Raw genomic sequence first — 14593 nt, 5'->3', positions numbered from 1 at the left:
TTACAGATTTTTTCCTGTAATTGAGATCTAGTCTCATAGCGTTGTGGTCGGAAAAGACACTTGATACGATTTCAGTTTTCTTAAATTTACCAAGGCTTGATTTGTGACCCAAGATATGATCTATCCTGGAGAATGTTCCATGAGCACTTGAGAAGAAAGTGTATTCTGTTGTTTTTGGATGGAATGTCCTATAAATATCAATTAAGTCCATCTTGTTTAATGTATCATTTAAAGCTTGTGTTTCCTTATTTATTTTCATTTTGGATGATCTGTCCATTGGTGAAAGTGGGGTGTTAAAGTCACCTACTATGATTGTGTTACTGTCGATTTTCCCTTTTATGGCTGTTAGTATTTGCCTTATGTGTTGAGGTGCTCCTGTGTTGGGTGCATAAATATTTACAATTGTTATATCTGTTTCTTGGATCAATCCCTTGATCATTATGTAGTGTCCTTCTTTGTCTCTTGTAATAGTCTTTGTTTTAAAGTCTATTTTGTCTGATACGAGAATTGCTACTCCAGCTTTCTTTTGATTTCCATTTGCATGGAATATCTTTTTCCATCCCCTCACTTTCAGTCTGTATGTGTCCCTAGGTCTGAAGTGGGTCTCTTGTAGACAGCATATATATGGGTCTTGTTTTTGTATCCATTCAGCCAGTCTATGTCTTTTGGTTGGGGCATTTAATCCATTTACATTTAAAGTAATTATTTATATGTTTGTTCCTATTACCATTTTCTTATTGTTTTGGGTTTGTTATTGTAGGTCTTTTCCTTCTCTTGTTTTTCCTGCCTAGGGAAGTTTATTTAGCGTTTGTTGTAAAGCTTGTTTGGTGGTGCTGAATTCTCTTAGCTTTCGCTTGTCTGTAAAGGTTTTAATTTCTCCGTCAAATCTGAATGAGATCCTTGCTGGGTGGAGTAATCTCGGTTGTAGGTTTTTCCCTTTCATCACTTTAAATATGTCCTGCCACTCCCTTCTGGCTTGCAGAGTTTCTGCTGAAAGATCAGCTGTTAACCTTATGGGGATTCCCTTGTATGTTATTTGTCGTTTTTCCCTTGCTGCTTTTAATATTTGTTCTTTGTATTTAATTTTTGATAGTTTGATTAATATATGTCTTGGCATGTTTCTCCTTGGATTTATCCTGTATGGGACTCTCTGTGCTTCCTGGACTTGATTAACTATATTTCCTTTCCCATATTAGGGAAATTTTCAACTATAATCTCTTCAAATATTTTCTCAGTCCCTTTCTTTTTTCTTCTTCTTCTGGGACCCCTATAATTCGAATGTTGGTGCGTTTAATGTTGTCCCAGAGGTCTCTGAGACTGTCCTCAGTTCTTTTCATTCTTTTTTCTTCATTCTGCTCTGCGGTAGTTATTTCCACTATTTTATCTTCCAGGTCACTTATCTGTTCTTCTGCCTCAGTTGTTCTGCTATTGATTCCTTCTAGAGAACTTTTAATTTCATATATTGTGTTAGTCATCACTGTTTGTTTGCTCTTTAGTTCTTCTAGGTCCTTGTTAAACGTTTCTTGTATTTTCTCCATTCTATTTCCAAGATTTTGTATCATCTTTACTATCATTACTCTGAATTCTTTTTCAGGTAGACTGCCTATTTCCTCTTCATTTGTTTGGTCTGGTGGGTTTTTACTTTGCTCCTTCATCTGCTGTGTGTTTCTCTGTCTTCTCATTTTGCTTAACTTACTGTGTTTGGGGCCTCCTTTTCGCAGGCTGCAGGTTCGTAGTTCCCGTTGTTTTTGGTGTCTGCCCCCAGTGGCTAAGGTTGGTTCAGTGGGTTGTGTAGGCTTCCTGGTGGAGGGGACTAGTGCCTGTTTTCTGGTGGATGAGGCTGGAACTTGTCTCTCTGGTGGGCAGGACTGCTTCCGGTGGTGTGTTTTGGGGTGTCTGTGACCTTGTTATGATTTTAGGCAGCCTCTGTTCTAATGGGTGTCGTTGTGTTCCTGTCTTGGTAGTTGTTTGGCATACAGTGTCCAGCACTGTAGCTTGCTGGTCATTGAGTGGAGCTGGGTCGTAGCATTGAGATGGAGATCTCTGGGAGAACTTTTGCCATTTGATATTACATGGAGCTGGGAAGTCTCTTGTGGACCAATGTCCTGAACTCGGCTCTGCCACCTCAGAGGCACAGGCGTGACACCTGGCCGGAGCACTAAGACCCTGTCAGGCACACGGCTCAGAAGAAAAGGGAGAAAAAGAGAAAGAAGGAAAGAAAGAAAGAAAAAGAAATAAAGTTATTAAAATAAAAATTTTTTTAAATTATTAAAAATAAAAAAATTAAAAAGTAATAAAAAAAGAAAAAAGAAACAAAGATGAGAGCAAGCAAACCAAAAAGCCAATCCACCAATGATAACAAGCACTAAAAACTATGCTAAAAACGAAAACAACAACAGCAACAACAACAACAACAAAATGGAGAGACAGAACCTTAGGACAAATGGTAAAAGCAAAGCTATACAGACAAAATCACACAAAGAAGCATACACATACACAGTCACAAAAAGAGCAAAAGGAAAAAAATATATATATCTATGTAAAAAAAAAGAGAGCAACTAAATCAATAAACAAATCTACCAATGATAATAAACTCTAAATACTAAACTAAGGTAAACATAAAACCAGAAACCAGTCAGTCATATACAGCAAACCCCAAGTCAACAGTTGCTCCCAAAGTCCACCGCCTCAATTTGGGATGATTCGTTGTCTATTCAGGTATTCCACAGATGCAGGGTACATCAGGTTGATTGTGGAGATTTAATCCGCTGCTCCTGAGGCTGCTGGGAGAAATTTCCCTTTCTCTTCTTTGTTCACACAGCTCCTGGGGTTCAGCTTTGGAATTGGCCCCGCCTCTGCGTGTAGGCCGCCTGAGGGCGTCTTTTCCCGCCCAGACAGGATGGGGTTAAAGGAGCAGCTGATTAGGGCGCTCTGGCTCACTCAGGCCAGGGGGAGGGAGGGGTACGGAATGCGGGGCGAGCCTGCGGTGGCAGAGGACAGCGTGACGTTGCAACAGCGTGAGGCGCGCCATGTGTTCTCCTGGGAAAGTTGTCCCTGGATCACGGGACCCTGGCAGTGGCGGGCTGCACAGACTCCCAGGAGGGGAAGTGTAGATAGTGACCTGTGCTTGCACACAGGCTTCTTGGTGGCGTCAGCAGCAGCCTTAGCGTCTCATGCCCATCTCTGGTGTCCGCGCTGATAGCCACGGCTCATGCCCGTCTCTGGAGCTTACTTAGGTGGTGCTCTGAATCCCCTCTCCTAGCACACCCCGAAGCAATGGTCTCTTGCCTCTTAGGCAGTTCCAGACTTTTTCCTGGACTCCCTCCCAGCTAGCTGTGGCGCACTAGCCCCTTTCAGGCTGTGTTCACACAGCCAACCCCAGTCCTCTCCCTGGGGTCTGACCTCCGAAGCCCAAGCCTCAGCTCCCAGCCCCCACCCATCCCGGCAGGTGAGCAGACAAGCGTCTCAGGCTGGTGAGGGCTGGTCGGCACCGATCCTCTGTGTGGGAATATCTCCTCTTTGCCCTCTGCACTGCTATTGCTGCGCTCTCCTCCGTGGCTCCGAAGCTTCCCACCCCCCCGTCTCCACCAGTCAAGGGACTTCCTAGTATGTGGAAACTTTTCCTCCTTCACAGCTCCCTCCCCAAGGTGCAGGTCCCGTCCCTATTCTTTTGTCTCTGTTGTTTCTTTTTTCTTTTGCCCTACCCAGGTACGTGGGGAGTTTCTTGCCTTTTGGGAGGTCTGAGGTCTTCTGCCAGCATTCAGTAGGTGTTCTGTAGGAGTTGTTCCACATGTAGATGTATTTCTGATGTATTTGTGGGGAGGAAGGTGATCTCCACATCTTACTTCTCTGCTGTCTTGAAGGTCTCTCTCTGTCATTTCTGATTTTACGAGCCCAATCCCTTTTATTCTTGGTGAGTCTAGCTAAAGATTTGTCAGTTTGGTTTATCTTTCAAAGAACCAACTTTTTATTTCATTGATTTTTTTTCTATTGTCTTTTTAGTTTCATTTATTTCTGTTCTGATCTTTGTTGCTTGCTTCCTTCTTTTAACTTTGGGCTTTGTTTGTTGTTCTTCTTCTAGTTCTTTGAGGTGTAAAGTTAGGTTGTTTATTTGAGCTTTTTATTGTTTCTTGAAGTAGGCATTTATCACTGTTAATCTTTGCCTCTTAAAGCTGCTTTTCTGCAGGTTTGGTATGTTGTGTTTCCGTTTTTCTTTGTCTCAAGATTTTTTTATTCCACTTTTGATTTCTTTATTGACCATTGTTTGTTCAGTAGCATGTTCTTTAGTCTCCACTAATTTTCCAGTTTCCTTCTTGTAATTGATTTCTATTTTCTTACCATTGTGGTATGAAAATATGCTTGTTATTGTCTTAATCTTCTTAAATTTGTTAAGATTTGTTTTGTGGACTAACATATGATCTCTCCTGGAGAATGTTCAATGTGCACTTGAGAAGAATGTGTATTCTTTTGCTTTAGGTTGGATATTTGTTAAGTTCATCAGATCTAACATGTCATTTAAAGTCCCGTACTGTTATTATATTGCTGTTTATTTCTCCCTTTTTTGGTCTGTTAACATCTGCTGTATATATATAGGTGCTCCTATGTTGGGTACATAAATATTTATAAGTATTATATCTTCTTGTTGCTTGACCCGTTTATCAACATGTAAGGCTTCTTTGTTTATTACTACCGTTTTTCTATTTCCTTTTATTGCTGAATAATATTCCATTGAATGGATATATCACATTTTGTTTATCCATTTACTAGTAGAGGGATATTTGGATTTATCCAGTTTGGGGCTGTTAAGAATAATACTCCTTTTATACACAAGTCTTTATTTGGTTCTCTGTTTTCATTTCTCTTGAGTAGATAACTGGGGGTGGTATGTATCTTTCTTTAGATATTTTAATCACAGTGAATCAAGTCATCTAGTACACATCAGTTTTGAGAAGAAATAACCATTTACCATTGATACATAGTATATGATTAGTATCAGTAATTAACTGATATTTCATACTTTATTAAAGTTAGAATAGGAAAGTGACCACCAGGATTGCATGGTAAGTTTACATTTAATTTTTAAAGACACTTAGGGGTTGATTTTTATTTAGTTACAGTCTCCTATAGAAACCACCTACCATTATCTTCTGCATGACACTGATATCCCACTTGTAAGTTCTTCCCTTTTTCCAGCTTCCTAATATTTTTCGAATAATCCTCTAAGCACTTCAAATTATTAAACAGAACTGCATCATAACTACCTATTATCTACATGGGCTGTCACTGCTACAAGTCACATATTCATTACATATCATTAAAAAGCCCACCTTACTGTGAAATCTCACTGAAGGAGTGGGAAAATACTGTGACAGGAGATACATGTGACTGGATAATTGTTACCTCTTCTGTGAACAGCACTTGCCTTCCTGGAAGAAGCCTGCCTTCAGGTAGAGCTCATATAATGAAATTTGGGTCTGGTCTAATATTTTAGATGATTCACATCCTGACTTTCTAAGGCAAGGTCATTGTCATTACTGATTCTACAAAGCAGTAGCTTCCAGTATATATAGTGTATTCAAGTTTAGGAAATGTTTCTCCCATTTATTTTATTTATTCAACAATTCATTGAGCACTATCTCTTTGACAGGCACTGCTAAGCACACAGTCTCAGTTGATTTTCTTGACAACTTTTGTCAGTGTAGGAAGATCAGATATCACCCTTAATCTTATATATCATACACTTACACATACACTCTCTCTTTCACACACATGCACCCATGTGTGCATACACACGCACTTTCCATGTCACCTCTGCTTTTTCCGAGAGGATGTGGCCAACGGGAATCTATACTGACTCCTATAAAATCCTATCTGTATAAAATGACTAAATTTTTTTTTTAATGAAAGAGGATAGGAAATACCTGATATTAAAAATGGGTCACTTTACATTGCACCTTCATTTCACTTTCTCCAACATGATATTGACCTCTTGGCCAGGACAAAGGAAACCTCAAATAAGGGAACACTAAAACATGTTATTTTATGTATAATGCAAAGGGATTAGAGTCAATTTGGTTTTTCACTAAAGGCTTATGGTTTACATTAGATGAACCTTATTTCCTTTTAGTGGTATGAAGAGGACCTGTATGTAATTTCACATTCTACACACCTCATTTGTATTTTCTTTTAGAAAATGTCTCAGTTAAAATCAATGCCCTGCTATTCGTTTAAGCCCCCTTGCCTTCAATAAAACTAATTGATAAACCCTAATAATTAATGGCCTGATTAAACCAAAATGACTTACATCTGCCCTGATGATTGCCATTTATAATCAGTCACTTTAATGACTCATCTTTTCTGTGCTTTGCTTACAGAAGAATGGCTATGATGTTTTTAAGTGAGCTGAATGAAAAGCTGTATGCTCTCAGTTGCTGTTTGTTTTCCATAACTTGAGATTGCATTAAAATAAGCATAGATATAAGTCTCCTTAAAAGTAATCTTTCTTGCCTAATCTGTTGTTCTCTTGTTTCTGGCTTGGAATGAAGTTGAAACCAAACCAAAAAAAAAAAAAAAACCAACAACAACAAAAATCATTTTAGTATTCCTGGAGCTGTTCTTGAGAGTTATAGAATTTCCATGTTTTAAATGAAAACATGGAAGTGATAAGTTCGGTGGCTATATACTAGGACTGTTGATAACTCAGATATAAGGTGGAGTATTTTATTCAGATAAAGTGATACTTAAATCAGAGGAACTATCCTCATGCCAACATTTAAAAGGATTCCATTTGCTGCAAATTCTGTCACATGAATTCAGATTTAGCCTAACTAAAGTCTTAATTATTATATCCTATTTATTTCAAAAAAGGATTTGAGGCAGCTTACAATATGAGGTGTAAACAGTGAACAAAAGACAAAAAAACAAGAATTTTAAAATAAAGGGATAGTTCCAGTTCTACCCAGGAAGGAAACACTGCTGTGGAACCTCCCCCAAAAAGAACTAGAAAGCTAGACAAAATTTATGAAACATCTGTTTTCACGTATTAGATAACAAGCAGTGCAGGACTGTGATCCTGAAGAGAAGGGAAACAGGTGAGGGGAGCCCTATGATCACCCAAGTTTTAAGCCTGGAGACAATTTCCAGACTGCAGCATAAGGAAGGGGAAACCAATCAGAGCCCAAAGATCTTACTGAGCTGAAGAGACAGAGTTTGGCTATCAAGAAGGCCAAAATGGCTAAAATTTACAGAGCAGAGTCCTAGAGATGCAGGAACTATGCAAAAAGAAAGAGCTCAAGAACTTGTGTGGGACTCTCCTTGAATTTTTGGCCGAGTATCAACCTCTGCTTTTGTAGGGTGAAATCTTACAAAGCTAGTCTGGGAATGAAAATTTCTGGGGATCTGTAAGCTAAACAATTCCTAAAGCTTACACAAGGTTGGGAATTTAAAAAATTCTAACCAACCAGAGTAGAGAGACCTTTTTGAATACATTGGAGCATTCAGGAGAGACTTTAGAAGGGTCATGTTTTAATAGAGGGGCTAAACTAGCCCTAGAGTAGGGATTTCTCTGACTTTCCATAAATAAAAATTCGAAAATAAGCCTGAAATTGATCTGGCTATCTGCAAGTAAGTTAACTACCTGCCAGTATCAAGTTTAGCACTCTTTAAAGGATTACAACAAATTCGCTCAGCAACATAAGATTCAGAATACCTGGCATCTAAATAAAAATCAGTATGTGAAAAAAATTTTTTTCTTCTGATAATGGATGAAAGACCATAACCAGGAGAACAATCAGTCAATAGAAATGGGACTCTCCCGTTAGCAGACAAGGACTTTAGAACAGTTATGATAAATATACTCAAGGATTTAATGGAAAACATGAGCATTATGAGGAGAGAGCTAGAAGACAGAAAAAAGAACCAAGTGGAACTTCTAGATATGAAAAATAAAATATCTGAAGTAAAAATTTCACTTGATGGAATTAACAGTAGATTAGACACTGCAGAAGAAATGATTTGTGATCTTGATGTTAGAGATACAGAAATTATCTAAAATTACTGTAAAGAAAGAAGACTAAAAAGATGAGCACAGCCTCAGTGACCTTTGAGACAGTATCAAGAAGTCTAGGATATATATGTAACTGGAGTCTCAGAAGGAAAGGAGAAAGAAAAGGGAACAAAAAATAATTTGAAGAAATAATGCTCCCAAACTTTCCAAATTTGATGAAACCCATAAACCCAGAGATCTAGGAGGCCTAACAAACTAACCAGGATATACACAAAACCATACCAAAGTACATCAAAATTAAAAATGTAAAGCCAGTGATTTTCTAAATCTTTAAAATATTCAGAATAAACATAATACATTAAATAGAGAGGAACAAAAATAAGAATGACAGCGGACTTCTTGTCAGAAGCTATGCAAACCAGAAGATAACGGGAAGACATTGTTAAAATGTTGAAAAAAACAAAAAACCTTTAAATCCAGAATTCTAGGTCCAGTAAATATACTTTTCCAAAATAACAGCTAAATAAAGACTTTTTAAGGCAAACAAAGCAGAGAGAATTTATTGCCAATAGACCAGCATTATAAAAAGTGTTAAGGAAGTTGTTTAGACAGAAGGAAAATGATACCAGATAGATTGTTAGATCTACACAAAGGAATAAATAGCACCAGGAATAGTGTATACATGTGGATATATAAAAGACCTTTTAAAAATTTTTCATTCACTGAGCGCTGATCTGAACCTCATTCATATACCGACTCACTCACTACTACAGCTGACACACTTGCTCTAGCTCCAAAGCCATTGCTCCCAACCCCACATTCCCCAGGAAGTGCTGGAGTAGACAGGTTTGTGGGGCATGTAGTGCTGACACTGGCATCAGCCTTGCCATGCTACCTCTCATAAGGGGCTCAGAGTCCTTCATTGTGTCCTGGGGTCCCAAGGATGTCACATACCCTTCTGAGCACTGTAGCTCTCAGGCCAGCATATGGCCAGAAGTCAGGAATGACAGAAATGTGTGGAAATCAAGAATTGACCCTCGCCAACAGACTTGTGGTTGCCAAGGAGGAGGGGGGTGGGGGAGGGATAGGTTGGGAGTTTGGGATTAGCAGATGTCAACTATTATATATAGACTGGATAAACAACAAGGTCCTACTGTGTAGCACAGGGAACTATATTCAATATCCTGTGATAAACCATAATGGAAAAGAATATGAAAAAGAATGTGTGTATATATATGTATAACTGAATCATTTTGCCATACAGCAGAAATTAACAGTGTAAATCAACTATACTTCAATAAAATATATTTTAAAAAATTTTTTTAATGATTATTTAAAGCAAAAATAAAGACACCATATTGTGGCAATTATAACATATGTAGAGGAAAGATGTATAACAGTAGCACAGAGGATGGGAGGGAAGAAAATGGAAGCATACTGTTCTGAGGTTCTTACATTATAAATTAAATACCCTAATATTATTTGAAAGTAGACAGTGAAACATTAAAGAAACATACTGTAAATCCTAGAACAGCCGTTAAAAAAAAAAACAACAACAACTTTCAAATGGGCTGGCAGATTTTAGCCCACCGGTCAAATTTGGCTCATTACCTGTTTTGGAAAACAAAGATTATTGGAACACAGCCATGCCATTTATTTCCACATTGCCTATGATTGCTTCTGCACTACAGTGGCAAAATTGAGTAGTTAAAACAAAAACCATGTGACCCTCAACACCTGAAATATGGTCCTTTACAGAAAAAGTTTGCCAACTTCTGGCTTAGAAGTCAATAGTAAAGATCAATGGAATGCTAAAAAGAGCCCATCTAATCCAAAAGAAGGCAATAAAAGAAGAAAGGAACTAAGAAGAGATGGGACAAATAGTAGGATGGTAGAGTTGAACTCAACCATATCACTAATTACATTAAATGTGAATGGTCTAAATACTGCAGTGAAGAGCACAAATTGTCAGACTGGTTGAAAAAGTAAGACCCAGCTGTGTACTGTCTGCAAAATATCCTTTTTAAATATTAGTGACAGAGAGGTACCATCCAAACACTAATCATCAGACTTTTTAAAGCAAAAATTATAACAACATATTACGGGGTTTATGATGTATGTAGAAAAGGCAAAAATCGTCTAAAAATAACAGAAACCAATCAGTAGTTGCCAAATGTCAGGGTGTAGTTGACTATAAAGGGGCACAGGGAACCTTTTGGGGTGATATAAATGTTTCATATCTTGATTGTGGTGTGGGTATATGGATGTATATGTTTGTCAAAGTCACTAAACTATATATTCAAAATGACTGCAATAAAATTGATTTTAAAAAGTAAAGTTAAACAATAGATGAAATTTCTCTTCAGATATTCTGAACTTGCCAGCAGTTAAATCAGAGGGAAATACAGCCTGTTATGTTGGTCTTTTCTAAGTGCTGACCTGAAGACCTGACTGTTTTAGATTGGTTTCTGAATCAGCAGATCTGAGGTGGAACCAAAAAAGGTTTTTGTTTTTGTTTTTAAATGCACGGCCAGGCTTGGGAGCTATTTAGTTATATAACTCTCATTGTTTTTATTATAGGAAGCAAATCCCATTTAGATTGTACATAAGCAATGTTATTATCCTGAAATCTCATGTGCACTATTTTTCATCAAAATATATACCAGCAGTTCCTTGGTCTACACTCTCCTGAAGGGCAGAGGTGGGTCTTACTCATGCTTCTCTCCACAGCACCTACTATCATATCTGGCTCATGCTAAGGCGTCAGTAAATATTTGTTGAATGAGTATTTTTGAATGCCCATAGATCCTCTCAGAATGAAGAATATCATTCACAAATATATTCATTAATAGTGAAATGTATTTATTCTGAAGTATATGCCATTGAGTGGGAAAAGATGGAGCTCCTTCTCAGACCAAATTCATGCTTCTCCAGGTGCACATGTTTGCCCATCTATTTAGTGGAAATATTCAATCACCATCATTTGTTCAACAGATACCATTTCTAGTCCATACCAGGCACTCTTCTAGATATAGGAGTGAACACGACAGATCACGTCTCTGCATTCATGGAGCTTTCCTTCAAAAGGGGAGGACTGAGAGGGAGCAGAGTTACGTGTACAAATATAGGGTGTCAATGGTGCTAAGTGTTACAAGGAGCATTGAAACAGGGAAGAGGGAAAGGGAATATCGGGGGTGGGAAGATACTGCTGTTCATAGTGGGTGGTTGAGGAAGGCTTCTCTTAAAAGGGTAACATTTGAGCAGAAACCTAAAAACAAGTAAAGGAGCAGGCCATGCATGTATATATGGGTGCAGAGTATTCCAGTTATGTGGAACCACAAAGCAGGGAGCATGCTTGGCAAGAAGGCCAGTGAGATGTAGCAGAGTGGGCAGGGAGAGGAGTAGGAAGGATGAGAGTACAGAGGTAGTAGGGGGGCAGTTCAGAGAAGGCCTTAGAAACCTTCATGAGGGATGCATTTTGCATTGAGTTGGGAGGCCCTTGGAGGTTTTAGGCAGAGAAATGACATGGTTTGATTTAGGTTTTAAAGGGGGCACTTTAGCTGCTGTGTTCAAGACAGACTCTAGTAGAGCAAGTGTAAAAATAAGGAGACCAGTTCAGTGGCCTTGTCGGTGAATGAGTACATACAGTCTGGCAAATATGCCCCCTCATAAACATTGAATTGGTTTTATCATTCTACTTACTGGACTTTTGAAATTATTTTCCTTTAACTAGTATTTTACCCAAATACAGCCTAAATTTATTGCAGTAGCACAGAAATTATTTTCTAAACATAACAAAATATAACACTTTTCGTTGCTTGGTTGATTGCCAGTGGATAATAATAATATCTTATATTTATAGAGTGTTTGACAGTTTAAAAGCTATTTTACATTCATTATCTCATCTAATCCCCACAATTTTTAAAGATTGATACGGTAACTTTTATTATCTCCCTACAGAGGTGAAAACTAAAATGTCACATGCCTAGTCCAAAGTCATATGCCAAATTTGTGGCAGGACCCAAAAGACTAAAATCCAAGTCTTCTGTCTTCTAGCCTGAATCCACTGATTTTGTTTAAAGGGGTCTTTTATGTTCAAATGATATTGCTGGATTTGGAACACTTATATTAGCAAATTTAGTATATTGTTTAGAAAGCCATCTACCAGTGAGCAAGATAATATGCTCAAACAGGATACATACAAAAATGTATAAGGCATATTCCTACCCTGTGAACTTATTACTTGGTGATACCTGTAACAGTAAATGTGGTAATTACTAGTAAAAAAATGTCACATGCTCAGTTCCAAATGGTACAGACAGTAAATGCTTTAGCAGTTCAAAGGAAGCAGCGATTTTGATGGCCTGAGTAGGTACGGCAACAGGGAGATGGGGTACTTGAGTTGAAGGATGAGCAGGGTTCAGTCAAAAAATATCAAGGAAGGGTTTCTAAACCCAGGTGGTTTGGGGTCAGGGACACAGCATGAACAAAGGCTTAGTAATGGGGTGTTTTGGATTTGTTTCTTTCCTTTGAGACAATGACTAAAACAATCTAGTTGGAATACAAAAGTTGTTCTGAGGATGGCTGTATGTCTACTGGTTTCATACACAAAGTATTCCTGAAAGCTAGGCTGAAAGGTGAATGTGCAAAGTCATGCAGTAGGATTACATGTAAGTAAAAAAAGATGTTGGAGAGCTGAAAATGCCATAAAGTTCTTATTTACACCTTGCCTTTTAGAATATAATCTAGAAATTTTGTTGTTTTATTCTTTCTCTCTCTGTTGATCCACTTAAGTCAAATGTGTGTCTGATTAAAGCTAAGGATTTGTTCATTTTACCATACCTTGTGATTTCCATGTAGCTCCTTCTTCCAGGAGCTCAGAATATTTGTTCTTTATCTGTCTCCATCTGATGTATGGCTTAAGAATGGTTTAAGGGTATCAGTATATAAAAGAGAAGATTGTCCAAAAGAAAAATATTCAAAGTTGAGGGCTTATAATGAGAATTAGGTTTGGAAAATAAGACCAGGCTTTGTAGAGCCTAACATTTCTGTCAGTTTGGCAAACATTTATTGAGTGTCTACTGTGGCTGTCTATGATGTATATTTTTTGTGCAAACTATTGAGGCATATTTGAAAGCACAACCCTATTCTTAAGGAGTTCACATTGGGGTTGGCGGGGGAGGTCAGGGAATATTTTACTTCCTCCTCAAGGAGAGAAGTGATAGAGTGAAAGTATATTTAATATGATGGTGGTATAAGGTTTATATTGAAATTGGGGAAAACTGGAGGCAGAGAGACCAGTTGGTTGAAAAAGCTTACACCTGCCTGGGCATACTGACCTGTATTCAAAGAGAAAGCCCCCCTAAAGGAAGTATATAGTGTGTTTTACCTGAAAGGGCATGCTACAGAGACGTGGTCTACAGCTAACCCGCAATCACAACAGAATCATTAACAAAATAATACTATGTGTTCATGGTTTCCATTAATTTATTCTCATCTATTCAACAAATACTTACTAAACGTATACCGTATGCCTGGCACTCTTCAGGGACGGGGATATAGTAGTCAATAAAAGAGACAAAGTCCCTGCCTTCGTGGAGTTTACATTCTAGTGTCCGTCAGGCAACACCAAATGAGCACATGTATGAGAAAATGCCTGTCATGTTGCCTGTCATATGGTAGGTAGGGTTCAGTAATCGTTGGTTACTGAGTTTGAACTTGAAGTTTGAGTTAAGTACCTACTTTTGGCAAGATACTTTTTTGCAGGGTGGAGGGACGGAGTGAGATTAACTCACAAATTTTTTTTAGATGTTACATAAAAATTATGAGTCTTTAGTTTTGGGGTAATTAAGGTTATATGCTGTATTAAATATAACAAGTTGTCTGTTCTTGACCACTTTCGCCGCTGAAGATGAAGCACTGAAGCAGGTGCTGTTCTGTACCATCAAAAGTGGTGTGCTCTTATCCTGCTTGGATGGTTTTTGTGGGCTCCTTGAATTCCTGAAAAGGCCCATTGTTGTCACTGACGATGCTTCACAGAAACGCTTTGTGTCATTATTTAGCGGACTGCCTTGGCAAAAGCTGTGCCAGTTCTTTTGTTAACTCTAACAACAGTCGAAATGATGTAAAGGAAGAGAAGGATAAATGAAACAAAGACTGATAAGTGCACGCATGCACACACATTTACACATCTTTTAGATCAATTTCTGAGGATTATCTGAAGTAGCAGGTAAAACCAGGAAATAGCAGAACTGCATTCATGTTCTCATTGTTTCAACCAGATATAACCTGTTACCAGCAAACATATGAATGATTTTTTTCCTTGCTGGCTTCCCTTTGCCCTTACTGCTCCTTAGCTGGGAGGAGCAGTTTCACTTTGAGAGCAGAACTAAGCCTTTCTGTACAAATTCTTTGCAGGAAGGTTACATTTTCTTATCTACTTTTCCTGAAAGCTGGAGTAGGATATTGGGTGTATTTACTGTTGCTGGAAGCCAAGATTTTATTTGACTTTCATGTGAAGTAAATAAATGCTTGCTTCTATAGAAACCAGAAATGGTTGGAAGTGAGGGAGTTAGGACCTTACATTTT

At 38.2% G+C, this 14593-nt stretch overlaps 1 protein-coding gene across 4 annotated transcripts in view; it reads left to right on the top strand.

Moving 5' to 3' along the window:
• The window catches only part of MAP2K5 (mitogen-activated protein kinase kinase 5), a 266747-nt gene that overhangs the window by 139741 nt on the left and 112413 nt on the right, over positions 1–14593 (top strand). The gene's annotated exons all lie outside the window — the stretch shown is intronic.

This window comes from Balaenoptera musculus, chromosome 2, assembly GCF_009873245.2.
Source record: "Balaenoptera musculus isolate JJ_BM4_2016_0621 chromosome 2, mBalMus1.pri.v3, whole genome shotgun sequence".
NCBI classification, from domain to species: Eukaryota; Metazoa; Chordata; class Mammalia; order Artiodactyla; family Balaenopteridae; genus Balaenoptera; species Balaenoptera musculus.
This window is presented reverse-complemented; position numbering and strand designations above follow the sequence as displayed.